Source organism: Myotis nattereri (assembly GCF_964212035.1).
Source record: "Myotis nattereri genome assembly, chromosome: X".
NCBI lineage: Eukaryota > Metazoa > Chordata > Mammalia > Chiroptera > Vespertilionidae > Myotis > Myotis nattereri.
Genome location: NC_138078.1, coordinates 50,167,080 through 50,182,542, shown reverse-complemented (window position 1 = coordinate 50,182,542; position 15,463 = coordinate 50,167,080). Strand labels below are relative to the sequence as shown.

Below are 15,463 nucleotides of genomic sequence, written 5' to 3'. Positions count from 1 at the left end.
CATCCCATACTGCTCACATTCTGAGTCCCCCATGGCCCACCTGCCAGGGGAAGGAGCACAGTGCAGCAGGCAGGAGGCTTCCATGCCCTCCTCTGGCACCAAGATGGGGCGGAGCCGCTGCATTGCTCCAGAGATGAGGCAGAAGCAGGGAGGCGGCCAGAGAAGGTGGGACCAGCCTAAAGTGACTCGAGGGACTGAGGGTGGGGCTTGAAGTGGCCAGAGAAGACCAGAGGGTTTGGGGGCTGGGCCAGGCTCACTGGAGCTCTGTGTGGACAGGTTTGAGTGTCAAGGCAGGGCTGCAGGTGGGTGGGCATTGCTGCACAGTTTTGAATCGCGTGCTGGGCTCCTAGTATTCATATAAGCTCCTATCTAATAAAAGAGAAACATGGTAATTAGCCGTACGTTCGCTATCCTTCCCATTGGCTAATCAGGGCGATATGCAAATTAACTGCCAGCCAAGATGGCGGCCGGCAGCCAGGCAGCTTGAAGCGAACATGAGGCTTGCTTGCTTCAGTGACGGAGGACTCCAACGTTCCCCACCTGCCGCTGCCAGCCTCTGAGCTTGCAGTTTGAAACATTGTTACAAATATAGAAGCTAAACAAAACCCCAGAAACCTGCTTTCAGCCAGCCGGGATCTCAGAGCTGGAGTTGAAACAGTGTTTCGATTATAGAACCCAAACAAACCAGATACCTGCTTTCAGCAGCGGAGGCCTAAGAGCTGGAGCCAAGCCTCAGAGCTAAAGCTGGCCCAGAATAAGAAAAAAAGGAGCAGTTGGGAGCTTCAGTCACCCGCCAGCCTGAAAACAGCCCTCAGCCCCTCACCCAGACTGGCCAGGCACCCCAGTGGGGACCCCCACCCTGATCCAGGACACCCTTCAGGGCAAACCAGCCAGCCCCCACCCGTGCACCAGGCCTCTATCCTATATAGTAAAAGGGCAATATGCCTCCCAGCACCGGGATCAGTGGAGCCGCGAGGCCTCCCGGCACTGGGATCAGTGTGACAGGGGGCAGCGCCCAAACCCCCTGATCACCCTGCGGCTCTGTGTGTGACAGGGGGCGGGGCCACAACCTCCCTATCCTCCCTGCTCTGTTCGTGATAGGGGAAGGCACCCCAACCCCCGATCAGCCCTGCTCTGTGCCTGATGTGGGGAGCTCCCCAACCCCCTGATCGCCCTGCGGCTCTGTGTGTGACAGGCTGTGGGGCCCCAACACCCCCCCATGGGCCCTGCTCTGTGTGTAACGGGGTAGAGCCATAACTTCCCCATCGGCTTTGCCCTGAGTGTGACAGTGGCGGCGCCCCAACCCCCTGATTGGCCCTGCTCTGTGGGTGATAGAGTGCGGTGCCCCAACCGCCCCCCACAGGCCCTGCTCTGTGTGTGATGGGGTAGAGCCATAACCTCCCCATCGGCCCTGCCCTGAGTGTGACAGGGGGCGGTGCCCCAACTCCCCTATTGGCCCTACTCCAGGGGTGGGCAAACTTTTTGACTCGAGGGCCACAATGGGTTCTTAAACTGGACCGAAGGGCCGGAACAAAAGCATGGATGGAGTGTTTGTGTGAACTAATATAAATTCAAAGTAAACATCATTACATAAAAGGGTACGGTCTTTTTTTTTTTTTAGTTTTATTCATTTCAAACAGGCCAGATCTGGCCCGCGGGCCATAGTTTGCCCATGGCTGCCCTACTCTGTGCATGACAGCGGGGAGCTCCCCAACCCCCTGATCGACCCTGCTCTGTGCGTGACAGGGTACGGAGCCCCAACCCCCCTGATTGGCCCTGCTCTGTGCGTAACAGGGCGTGGCACCGCAACTTCCCCATCGACCCTGCCTTGAGTGTGACAAGAGGTGGTGCCCCAACCCCCCAATCGGCCCTACCCTGAGCGTGACTGAGGGTGGCATTGCAACTTCCCAATCCGCCCTGCTCTGTGCATGACAGGGGGTGGCGCCCCAACTCCCCAATCAGACCTGCTCTGAGCCCGACCAGGGGGTGCACCTAGGGATTGGGCCTGCCCTCTGCCACCCGGGAGCAGGCCTAAGCCAGCAGGTCATTATCTCCCGAAAGGTCCCAGACTGTGAGAGGGCACAGGCCGGGCTGGGGGATTCCCCCCCCCCCTCCACCGAGTGCACAAATTTTTGTGCACCGGGCCTCTAGTATGAATATCATTCATAAATGTGTTCTGACTTCTCCACCAACTGGCTGTTCCCATCTCCTTCTCCTTGGGACTCCCTATTCCCTGAGACACAACAATATTGAAATTAGGCCAATTAATAACCCTATAGTGGCTTCTAAGTGTTCAAGTAAAAGAAAGAGTCACACATTTCTCACTTTAAATCAAAACCTATAAATGATTAGGCTTACTGAGGAAGGCATGCCGAAAGTCAAGATAGGCTAAAAGTTAAGCCTCTTGCACCAGTTAGTTGTTGTAAACACAAAGGAAACATTCTTGAAGGAAATTAAAAATGCTACTCCAGTGGACACACTCCAGTGATGATAAAGTGAAACAGTCTTATTGTTGACTAGATGAGAGGAAATTTGAGATGCAACCCTTGTGTTCCCATCACCCTCTTCCCGGTGCATGAAATTCATGCATGGGGGGGTGTCCCTAGCCCAGCCTGCACCCTCTCCAATCTGGGATCCCTCAAGGGGCGACCAGGCCTGTAGGGGAGGGCAGTTGGTGGCAACCAGGCCTGCAAGGGAGGGCAGTTGGGGGGACAGGCCTGAAGGGGAGGGCAGTTGGGGGGGCAGGCCTGCAGGGGAGGGCAGTTGGAGATGACTGGTCTGGCAGACGAGGGCAGTTTGGGGTGATCGATCCTGCAGGGGAGGGCATTTGGGGGCAATCAGGCCGGAAGGGGAGCAGTTAGGGGTGACCAGGTCTGCAAAGGAGGGCAGTTGGGGGGTCATCAGGCTGGCAGGCAGAAGCGGTTAGGGGCAATCAGGCAGGCAGGCAGGCAGGCAGGCAAGTGTTTTGGAGCCAGCAGTTCCGGATTGTGAGAGGGATGTCTAACTGCCAGATTACCCCTGAGGGGTCCCAGTTTGGAGAGGGTGCAGTCTGGGCTGAGGGACAAATTTCATGCACCGGGCCTCTAGTTCTATATAATAAAAGGCTAATATGCGAATAGACCAAATGGCAGAATGACCGGTCGCTATGACATGCACTGACCACCAGGGGGAAGACGCTCAATGCAGGACTTGCCTTCTGGTGGTCAGTGCATTCCCACAGGGGGAACACTGCTCAGCCAGAAGCTGGCTCACTGCTGGTGAGTGCAGTGGTGGTGGTGGGAGCCTCTCCTGCCTTCCGCAGCAGTGCTAAGGATGTCCAACTGACGGCTTAGGCCCGCTCCCCATCAGTCAGACATCCCCCGAGGGCTCCTGGACTGTGAGAAGGTGCAGGCTGGGCTAAGGGACCCCCCCCACCAGTGCACAAATTTCGTGCACAGGACTTCTAGTCTGCATATAAGTTTTTTGGTTGCTTTCTTCCCACACCCCACTCCCCTTCCCTCTGCAATTTGTCAGTCTGTTCCATGCTTCTATGTCTCCAGATCTATTTTGTTTATCAGTTAATGTTGTTCGTTAGATTCCACAGTTAAAGACAGGTATCATATGAACACTTAGCACAATACTCTCCAGGTAATACTCAGCTGTCTCAAAGGGTAAGAGATCTTTCTGTTCTATAGCCGCATAGTTTTCCATCATGTAAATGTACCAAATCTTTTTTTATCCATTCATCTACTGATGGGCATTTGGGCTATTTCCAGATCTTAGCTATTGTAAATAGCACTGCTATGAGCATAGTGGTGCATATATTCTTTCTGATTGGTGCTTTTGGTTTCTTAGGATATATTCCGAGAAGTGGGATCATTGGTTCAAATGGCAGTTCTATTTTTTTTTTTACTTGTTTAGTTTAATTGTGTATTAATTCTTATAAAGATGCTTGAAGTAATGTGAACATCTGTTTCTCCAATACTTGAAGCAAAGAGTACAAAACCTGTTTGAGTAAAAAACAAATGAACAAAAACAAAACAAAACAAATCAAAACAAAACAAAAGAGAGGGTCTATTCAAGAGTTTTAAGACTGAAAGCAAACTGTCAAGTATTTGGAAGAAAAATGTTCAGCAAGTGGTCTGAAGACATTCTAGCCAGGTGGTGTACTTGTTCTAATAAACACACACATCACTCTGAATACTCTGCAGCTCACTCTTGTGTGGCAAAATGACAGTTGGTAAAGGAAGTATGGGCAGATCCACATTATAGGTAAAGTTCCTTGTTCAAAAGATCCACAGAATCAAGTGCTGGCAGAAATATACCAACCTCCTCCTCTTTCCTCAATGACCACCACCAAATTCCTTCATAGGAGGACTGGACTTCACAGAATGTCAGGGGATTTCTAGGATATAAGATCAGGTTGAGAGACTCTGGTTTACATACTCAATCTGAATAGCTTAGGTGGAAAAGAATTTTTCTCAAGGGTTGAGTTAACTTTTGTCTTCAGATCTTGACTTTACTTTCCTACAATGGCACTAATTAACCCCTAACGACTTTTGAAGAGAAAATTTCATTATTTCTTTTCTTTCTTGAGAGCTGTTTTCTTTTTCCCTCCTCGTTTGGAAGGTTTGCAGTACTTCGTTTCCATCTGAGCCAGAAAATTGTCCATTTCTTTTTGCCAATCTTTTTGTCTGTTCTGAATGAGTGTTTTCAAATTATCTTCTTCATCAAGTCCTGACTCCTTCCTGTTCATTTCTGCTCCTTTAGCCTCTTCCTGGGCACTCCTTTCCCTAGCATTCATCTTTTGCTTCCATTCTTTGACAAAGGTCTTAGGATGGGACTTCTCCAGCATCAATGGCTTGCTGAATAAGGTTCCTTATCCTGGGTTCCTCTGTGTACTGCACGCAGGACACAGACTCCATGATTTTACCCATGTCCCCTTTGAAGTCCAGGTAGGCCTGTTTAATATCAGCCAGCTCTTCTTCAGATCCTTTGTATGTCTTTTCCAAAAAAATGTCTTCTAGAGATATCTTTTTATAGAGTAACCTCCAATAAGTCTCCCAGTCCCCATCTTGGTTGAGCACATCTGAATCCTTGTCACTGTCCCCTGCTCATCATACACTGCTCTCTGCTCCTTGTCACTCAGAAGGGAGTAGACTTTCCCCAGGATCTGGAAGCGGCGGGTGGCACGCTCCTTGTCGTCCTCGCCCACCCGGTCTGGGTGCACTTCCAGGGACACTCCCTCGCGCCGCACACGTAGGACTCGGTAAAGGTAAAGGTCAGAGGTGCCAAACACCTGCTCACACAGCTCCTGCAGCCCCCTGACTGGCAGGCGGAGGGCTACGCAAAAACAGTAGGTCCCAGCAGCACCTCTCAGCAGCACCTGCTAGTTACGAACTGCTCCATTTTTTTATTTTTTGAAGAAACTCTATACTGTTTTCCATAGTGGCTGCACCAGTCTGCATTCCCATCAGCAGTGTTCTAGGGCTCCCTTTTCTCCGCATCTGTGGGAAACTGTTTATTGCCTTCACTATCTGATAAGCATAGACAGAGAACCCCCCCAAGGCTGGGTGCCTTTGAAGCCCTAGCAAAGGTCTAAGCTAGGCGCCACCTCTGTTTGTCCAGACAGTGGTAGCTGAAACTACTCCCCCATTTATTATTATGTAAATCCTTGCTGATGGGCTAGTCTGCTTGTTACTAGGGGGGCACCTGCCTAAGGGCTATGCTATGGTTGCATCCCAGATCAATAAAAGCTTGGTGAGGCCTGAGCAGGAGAGGAAGTCCTTTGGGACTTGCCGCCTGGTCCCCCAATATTGCAAAATTATCTCGTGTCTTTTTCTCTCATTTGTTGTGCGGCTCCTCTTTCAGATACCGAACCCTACTCCACGCAGAACGTGGAGGGAGTCTTACTCAACACGCATCCTCACCAGCACTTGTTGTTTGTTGATTTGTTGATGATAGATAGCCATTCTGATAGGTCTGATATGGTACCTCCTTGATGATTTAATTTGCATCTCTCTGATGATTAGTGACTTTGAGCATTTTTCATATATCTCTTGGGCCTCTCTATGTTCTCTTTGAGAAGTGTCTATTTAGCTGCTTTGTCCATTTTTTTAATTGGATTGTTTGTCTTCCTTTTGTTAATTTGTATGAATTATTTAAATATTTTGGAAAGTAACCTTTTATCAGGTGTATCATTGACAAATATGTTCTCCTATACAGTGGACTCCCTTTTCATTTTGTTGATGGTTTCTTTTGCTGTGCAGAAGCTTTTTATTTTGATGTAGTCCCACTTGTTTATTTTCTCCATTGCATCCCTTACCCTAGGGCCTAGGAGATGTGATGGCAAACACATTGCTGAGAGATATATGGAATTTTGCTGTCTTTGGTTTCTTCTAGGATTTTTATAGTTTCATGACTTACATTTAACTATTTTATCCATTTTGAGTTTATTCTTTTGTATGGTGTAAGTTTGTGGTCTAGTTTAATCTTTTTGCTTGTGTCTGTCCAGTTTTCCCATCACCATTTGTTGAAGAGAGTGTCTTTAATCCATTATATGTTCTTGCCTCCTTTGTCAAATATTAATTGACTGTAAAGGTGTGGGTCAATTTCTGGGGTCTCTGTTCTGACCCGTTGGTCTGTAGGCCTGCTCTTGTGCCAGTACCAGGCAATTTTTATTACAGCGGCTTTATAGTATAACTTGATATCTGGTATTGTGACCCTCCTCCAACTTTGTTTTTCTTTCTCAAGATTGATGCAGCTATTTAGGGTCTTTTGGGGTTCCATATAAATTTTTGGAGTATGTGTTCTAGATCTGTGAAATATGCCATTGGTATTTTAATAAGGATTGCATTGGATCTATAGATTGCTTTGGTGGTATGGACATTTTAATAATGTTGATTCTATGAACACAGTATTTTCTCCCACTTTTTTATATCTTGCTCTATCTCTTTTTTTCAATGTCCTGTTGTTTTCTGAGTAGAAGTCTTTTAATGCTTTGGTTAAGTTTATTCCTAAGGATACCTTCTGTTGCCAAGGTAAATGGAATTGTTTTTTAAGTTTCTTTTTCTGAGAATTCATTATTGGGGTATAAAAATACCATCAATTTCTGGGTGTTAATTTTGTATCCTGATACGTTGCCAAATTCTTATATTAAATCTAGTAGTTTTTGGTGGAGTCTTTAGGATTTTCTATGTATAATATCATGTCACTTGTGAATAATGACAGTTTTACTTCCTCCTTTCCAATTTGGATGCCTTTTATTTTTTCTTATTTTCTGATTGCTGTGGCTAAGACTTCCAGTACATTGTTGAATGAGAATGGGGAAAGTGGACATTCCTGTCTTATTCCTGTCTTTAAGGGAATGGTTTTAGTTTTTGCTCATTTAGTATGATTTTTCATGCAAATGGAAATAAAAAAAAAGGTTGGGGTAGCAATACTCATATATAACAAAGTAGACTTCAAAATGAAGGTCATAACAATCAAAAGGAATCAATCCAACAAGAGAACATACCCCTAGTAAACATGTATATACCCCATAAAGGAGCACCTAAGTATATAAAAAATCACATAGGACTTTAAGAGGGAGATCAACAGCAACACAGTATTAGTAAGGGACTTTAACACTCCATTGGCTTCACTGGATAGATCTTCCAGACGCCCCAAAAAATCAATATGGAAACAGTGACTCTAAATGACACACTAGATCAGATAGAATTGGCATTTACAGAACATTTCACCCCAAATCTGCAGAATATACATTCTTCTCAAGTGCACATGGGACATTCTTAAAGATAGACCGCATATTAGGACACAAAAAAAGACTCTATAAGTTCAACAAGATTGAAATCATATCAAGCATCTTATGGGATCACAATGGCATGAAAGTAAAAATCAACTACAATAAAATCACTCAAAAACATTTAAACACATGGAGGCTAAATAGCATGTTATTAAACAATGAATGGGTTACCAATCAGATCAGGGAAGAAATAAAAAACTTCCTGGAAACAAATGAAATCGAACACATAAAATCCGAAAACATATGGGACACAGTGAAATCAGTCCTGAGAGGAAAGTTCATAGCATTACCGGCCTACCTCAAGAAACAAGAAAAAGCACTAATAAACTATCTAACCCTACAATTTAAAGAACTAGAAAGAGAACAACAAGAAAAGCCCAGAGTAAGTAGAAGGAAAGAAGTAATAAAGGTCAGAGCAGAAAGAAATGCATAGAGACAAAAAAAAAAACACCAAACAAACAAACAACAAAAACAAAAACAAAAAACTCACAAAAGATCAATGAAACTAAGAGTTGGTTCTTTGAAAAGATAAACAAGATTGATGAACCTTTAGCTTGATTCATCAAGAGACAAAGAGAGAGAACCCAAATACATAAAATCAGAAATGAAAGAGGTGCAATAACAAACGACATCACAGAAATAAAAAAGATTGTAAGAAAAATACTACGAACAACTATATGCCAAGAATCTGAACCACCTGCATGAAATGAACAAAGTCCTAGAATAATACAACCTTCCAAAACTCAAACAGGAAAAATCAGAAAACATGAATAGGGCAATAACAACTGATGAAATTGAAGCAGTAATAATAATAATAATAATAATAATAATAATAACTCCAAGCAAATAAAAGCCCTGGTCTGGAAGACTTCACGGTGGAGTTTTACTGAACATTCAAAGAAGAACTAACATCTATCCTCCTCAAACTATTCCAAAAAATTCAAGAGGAAGGAACATTTCCAAGCTCTTTTAATGAGGCCAGCATCATCCTATCCCAAAACCAGATAAAGATACTACAAAGAAAGGGAATTACAGGCCAATATCTCTGATGAGCATAAAATACTCAACAAAATATTAGCAAATTGAATTCAACAATATATTTAAAAGATCATACAGCATGACCAAGTGTGATTTATTCTAGGGATGCAAGGCTGCTACAATATTTGCAAATCAATAAATGTAATCAACCACATAAGCAAATTGAAAGACAAAAATTGCATGACCAAATCAATAGACACAGAAAAAGCATTTGACAAAATCCAACACCCATTTTTGATAAAAACTCTCAGCAAACTGGAAATAGAGGCATCACACCTAGCATAATAAAGGCCATATATGACAAACCTACAGCCAACATCATATTCAATGAGAGAAAATTTTTGTTTGTTTGTTTGTTTTAAGTATATTTTTATTGATTTCAGAGAGGCAGGAAGAGGGAGTGAGAGATAGAAACATCAATGGTGAGAAAGAATCATTGCTTGGCAACTTGGGCATGTACCCTTGACCAGAATCAAACCTGGGACCCTTCAGTCCACAGGCCAACGCTCTATCCACTGAGCCAGACCAGCTAGGGCAAAAATATTTTTTTGTGGGGATTTTTTTTTGTTTGTTTGCTTGTTTTTAAGATGGAATCTACTCCTGGTTGACGATGTTGTGCATATTGTTAAAATTAAAACAAAAGATTTGTAAAATTACATAAACTTAGTTGATAAATTAATGGCAGGATTTGAGAAAACTGACTCTAATTTTGAAAGACTTTCTTTCTACTTTGGGTCAAATGCTATCAAACGGCATTATATGCTATAGAGAAATCATTTATGAAAGCAAGAGTCAATTGATACAGAAAACTTCTTGTCTTATTTTTTTCTTTATAAAGGTATTACATATGTGTCCTCCCCTCCCCATTCCCCCAACTCATGCCACCACCCCCCGGTGTCTGTGTCAATTGGTTAGGCTTATATGCATGCATACAAGTCCTTTGGTTGATCTCTCCCCCTTTAAGAAATTACTGCAGCCACCCCAAACTTCAGCAAACACCACCCTGGTCAGTCACCAGCCATCAACATTGAGGCAAGACCCTCCAGCAGTGAAAGAATTATTATGACTCACTGAAGGCTCAGAAGATGCTTAGTATTTCTTAAATTAAATTTATTGAGGTGATAAAATTATATAGTCTTCAAACGTACAATTCTATAATATATCATCTGTATATTGTATTGTGTTCTTACCCCGCCTCCCCAAATCAAGTCTTTGTCCAATACAATTTATCTGTCCTTTGCTCTCTTCTACCTCCCCTCACCTCCTTTTTCCTCTAGTAATCACCATACTGTTCTCTGTGTCAATGAGTTGTTTTTTTTTGTTTAATCCCTTCACCTTTCTCACCCACCCACCCAACCCTGCTCCCCCACAAAAGCTGTCAGTCTGTGTTCTGTATCTATAAGTCTGTTTCTATTTTGTTTGCTAGTTTATTTTGTTCATTAGATTCCACATATAAGTGAAATCATATGGTTTTTTGTCTTTCTCTAACTGGTTTATTTCACTTAGCATAATACTCTCCAGATTCATCCATACTGTTGCTAATGGTAAGTATTCCCCCCCAACCCCGCTTTTTTTTTTTTTTTTTTTACAACAGAGTAGTATTCCATTGTGTAGAATACTACACAGTTTTTTAACCACTCATCTACTGATGGTCACTTGGTCCGCTTCCAGATCTTGGCTGTTGTAAATAATGCTGCCATAAACATTGGGATACATATATTCTTTCAAATTGGTGTTTTGGGGTTTTTTTATGGATATATTCCCAGAAGTCCAATCACTGGGTCATAAGGAAGTTCCATTTTTAATTTTTTGAGGAAACGTCATACTGCTTTCCACAGTGGCTGCACCAATCTACATTCCAACCAACAATGCACCAGGTTTCCTTTTTCTTTACATCCTCATCAAAACTTGTTGTTTATTGATTTATTTATGGTAGCCATTCTGACAGGTATGAGGTTGTCTTTTCATTTTGTTGATGTTTTTCCTTGCTGTACAAAAAAATTTTAGTTTGATGTAGTCTTGTTTGTTTATTTTTATTTTTGTTTCTCTTGCCTGAGGAGATATATCAGAAAAATGTTATTAAGAGAATGCCCAAGATTTTACTGCTTATGTTTTCTTCTAGGATCTTTATGGTTTTGAGTCTTACATTTAAGTATGTATACTATTTTGAGTTTATTCTTTTTTTAAAATATATTTTATTGATTTTTTACAGAGAGGAAGGGAGAGGGATAGAGAGTTAGAAACATTGATGAGAGAGAAACATCGATCAGCTGCCTCCTGCACACTCCCCACTGGGGATGTGCCCGCAACCAAGGTACATGCCCTTGACTGGAATCGAACCTGGGACCCTTGAGTCCGCAGGCCGACACTCTATCTACTGAGCCAAACCAGTTAGGGCTTGAGTTTATTCTTGTGTAAGAAGGTGGTCTAGTTTCATTTTGTTGCAGGTATTTGTCCAATTTTCCCAATACCCTTTATTGAATACACAATATTTACCCCCTTGTATATTCTTCCCTTCTTTGTCAAATATTAATTTACTATAAAGGCATGGGTTGATTTCTGGGCTCTCTATTCTGTTCCATTGATCTGTAGGTCTGTTTTTATGCCAGTACCAGGCTGTTTTGATTACTCTGGCCTTGTAGTATAGTTTGATATTAGCTAGTATGATTCTTCCAACTTTGTTTTTCTTTCTTTCCTTTTTTTAGATATATTTTTATTGATTTCAGAGAGGAAGAGAGAGGGAAAGAGAGATAGAAACATCAATGATGAGAGAGAATCATTGATTGGATGCCTCCTGCACGCCCCCTATGGAGGATTGAGCCTGCAACCCGGGCATGTTCCCTTGACCAGAATCAAACCCGAGGACCCTTCAGGCCACAGGCCAATGCTCTATCTATCCACTGAGCCAAACTGGCTAGGGCTGTTTTTCTTTCTTGAAATTGCTGTGGCTATTCAGGGTCTATTGTAGTTCCATGTAAAGTTTTGGAAGATTTGTTCTAGTTCTGTGAAATATGTCATTGGTATCTTCATAGGAATTGCATTGAATCTATAGAACGCTTTGGGTTGTATGGGTATTTTGATTTCCTATCTATGAAGACAATATTTGTTTCCACTTATTTGTATCTTATTCAATTTCTTTAATGTCTTATAATTTTCTGAGCAAAGGTCTTTTACATCCATGGTTAAATTTATTCCTAGGTGTTTCTTTCTTTTCTTCTTCTTCTTCTTCTTCTTCTTCTTCTTCTTCTTCTTCTTCTTCTTCTTCTTCTTCTTCTTCTTCTTCTTTTTTGGAAGCAATTGTGAATGGAAATCTTTTTCTTAGTTTCACTTTCTGATAGTTCATTATTGGTATATAAAAATGAAGCTGATTTCTGGATATTTATTTTGTATCCTGCTACTTTACTGAATTCATTTATTAGTTCTAGAAGATTTTCATGAAATATGTAGGGTTCTATATATATAGTATCATGTCATCTGCAATTAATGACAGTTTTACTTCTTTCTTTCCAATTTGGATGCTTTTTATTTCTTCCTCTTGTCTGATTGCTATGGCTAGAAGTTCAGGACTATCTCTATATATAAAGATCCAGGGGCCGTCACATCCAAAACAACTGAACGGACGACCGAACAGGCTGAGTGGGGCAACAAGGCCGGCACGGGTTTAATGAGGGATGACCAAACAACTGAACAAACAGGCTGCGTGGGGTGACCAGGCCAGCAGGGGGGGCAGTGAAGGGCGACCAGGCTGGTGGGGGGCAGTTGGGGGCAACCAGGCTGGCAGGGGGGCAGTTAGGGGTGACCAGGCTGGCAGACAGGGGCAGTGAGGGGCAACCAGGTCTGCAGGGGGCTGTTAGGAGTGGCTAGGCTGGCAGGGGGGTAGTTGGAGGCAACCAGGCTGGCGGGGGTGCAGTTAGGGGCAACCAGGCCAGCGGGGGGGAGGGGCAAATGGGGGCAACCAGGTTGGCAGGGGAGCATTTGGGATGACCAGGCCAGCAGGGAGGGCAGTTAGGGGCAATCAGGTTGGCAGGCAGAGGCGGTTAGGGGTGATCAGCCTGGCAGGAGTGCCAGTTAGGAGCAATTGGGCAGGCATGCAGGTGAGCAGTTAGGAGCCAGCGGTCCTGGATTGTGAGAGGGATATCCGACAACTAGCAGTCGGACATCCCCCGAGAGGTCCAGGATTGGAAAGGGTGCAGGCTGGGCTGAGGGGATCCCCTTCCCTGTACATGAATTTTGTGCACCAGGCTTCTAGTGTTAAATAAGAGTGGTGAAAGCAAGCATCCCTGTCTTGGTCCCAATTTTAAGGGAAACACTTTTAATTTGGGCCTGTTGAGTATAATGTTGGCTGTGGGTTTCTCATAGATGTCCTTTATTATGTTGAGGTATGTTCCATCTATTCCCACTATGTTGAGAGTTTTTATCATAAATGGGTGCTGGATTTTATCAAATGTTTTTGTGCATCTGTTGATATGATCATGTGATATTTATCCTTCATTTTTCTTGTGTGGTGTATTACATTTATTGATTTGGGTAAATTGTACCAACTTTGCATCCCTGGAATTAATCCCACTTGGTCATGCTGTATAACCCTTTTAATGTATTGCTGGATTCAGTTTGCTAATATTTTGTTGAGGATTTTAGCATCTATGTTCATCAGGGATATTGGCCTATCATTTTTTTTTCTTTGTAGTGTCTTTACCTGATTTTAGAATTAAGATAATTTTAGCCTCATAAAATGAGCTCAGGAGTCTTCCCTCCTCTTGAACTTTTGAGAATAATTTGAGAAGAATATGTGTCAGGTCTTCTCTGAGTATTTTTTTAAAATAAATCTTTATTGTTCAGATTATAAAGTTGTTCCTCTTTTTCTCCCCCATAGCTCCCCTCCACCTGGTTCCCCCCACCCCCCATGCCCTTACCCCCCTATTGTCCTCATCCATATGTGTATGATTTTTGTCTAATCTCTTCCCTCATCTCCCACACCCCCTTCCCCCAAGAATTGTCAGTCCACTCCTGTTCTGATTTTGCTCATTTGAGATCTCTCTCTTTGCTTCTTCGTGATCCTGGCTAGAGGTTCATCAATCTTGTTTATCCTTTCAGAGAACCAGCTCTTGATTTCATTGATCTTATGTATTGTTTTTTTGGTCTCTATGTCGTTTATCTCTGCTCTGATCTTTATTATTATATCCTTTCCTTTGCTTACACTGGGCTTTTCTTGTTGCTCTCTTTCTAAATCTTTGAGTTTTAGGGTTAGGTAATTTATTACCATTGTTTCTGGCTTTTTGCAGTAGGCTTGTAGAGCTATGAACTTCACTCTCAAGACTGTTTTTGCTGTGTCCCATAGGTTTTGGATTGTTGTCTTTTCATTGTCACTTGTTGCCATGATTTTTTTTTATTTCTTCTTTGATCTCTCTGGTAACCCAGTCATTGTTTAATAGCATGCTATTTAGTCTCCATGTGCTTGATTTTTTTTATTGTTTTTATTGTAGTTGATTTCCAGTTATGCTATTGTGGTCTGAGGAGATGCTTCTTATGATTTCTATCTTCTTGAATTTGAAGAGACTTTGCTTGTGACCCAATATACGTTCTATCTTTGGAAATGACCCATGTGCACTTGAGAAGAATGTATATTCTGTTGCTTTGGGGTGAAATGCTCTGAAGATGTCAATTAATTCCATGTGATCTAGTGAGTCATTTAGGATTGATGTTTCTTTGCTGATTTTTTGTTTAGAGGATTTGTCTAATGGCGATAGTGGGGTGTTAAAGTACCCTACTATGAATGTATTATTGTCGATCTCTTCCTTGATGTCCTCCAGAAGTTTTTTATGTATTTGGGTGCTCCTGCATTGGGTGTGTATATGTTTACCAGAGTTATATCCTCTTGTTGTATTGATCCCTTTAGTATTATGAGGTGGGTCTATTTTGTCAGATGTAAGTATTGCTACTCCAGCTTTTTTTTCATTTCCATTAGCCTGAAAGATATTTTTCTATCCCTTCACTTTCAGTCTGTGCGAGTCCCTTATTCTGAGGTGGGTCTCTCATAAACAGCATATATATAGGTCATTTTTTTTTTTATCCTGCAGCCACTCAATGTCTTTTTATTGGAGCATTTAGTCCATGTACATTTAAAGTTATTATTGAAAGGTACTTGTTTGTAGCCATTTCTATTTTTTGTGCCTGTTTTCGTTCTTAACTTTTTAATTATTCTTTTTATAGCATTCCCTTTAGCATTTCTTGCATTGCTGGCCTGGTGGTGATAAACTCCCTTAGCCTTTTTAAAAAATATATATATTTTATTGATTTTTTTACAGAGAGAAAGGGAGAGGGATAGAGCGTTAGAACCATTGATGAGAGAGAAACATTGATCAGCTGCCTACTGCACACTCCCTACTGGGGATGTGCCTGCAACCAAGGTATAAGCCCTTGACTGGAATTGAACCTGGGACCCTTGAATCCGCAGGCTGATGCTCCATACATTGAGCCAAACCAGTTAGGGAAGCCTTAGCCTTTTTTTGTCTGTGAATCTTCTTATTTCCCCTTCCATTTTGAATGATAGCCTTGCTGGATAGAGTATTCTTGGATTCAGTCACTTGCTTTGCATCATTTTGTAAATTTCCTTCCATTCTTTTCTGGACTGATGTGTTTCTG

General features: G+C 42.6%; 1 pseudogene across 1 annotated transcript in view; it reads right to left on the bottom strand.

The window, feature by feature from the left end:
• Positions 1–4,555: 4,555 nt before the first annotated feature.
• The window catches only part of LOC308511687 (dnaJ homolog subfamily C member 9-like), a 28,570-nt pseudogene continuing 17,662 nt past the window's right edge, over positions 4,556–15,463 (bottom strand). Inside the window, exon 2 of the transcript in view lies at positions 4,556–5,322. The product of the transcript in view is annotated as a dnaJ homolog subfamily C member 9-like (transcript). The remainder of the gene's footprint in view (positions 5,323–15,463) is intronic.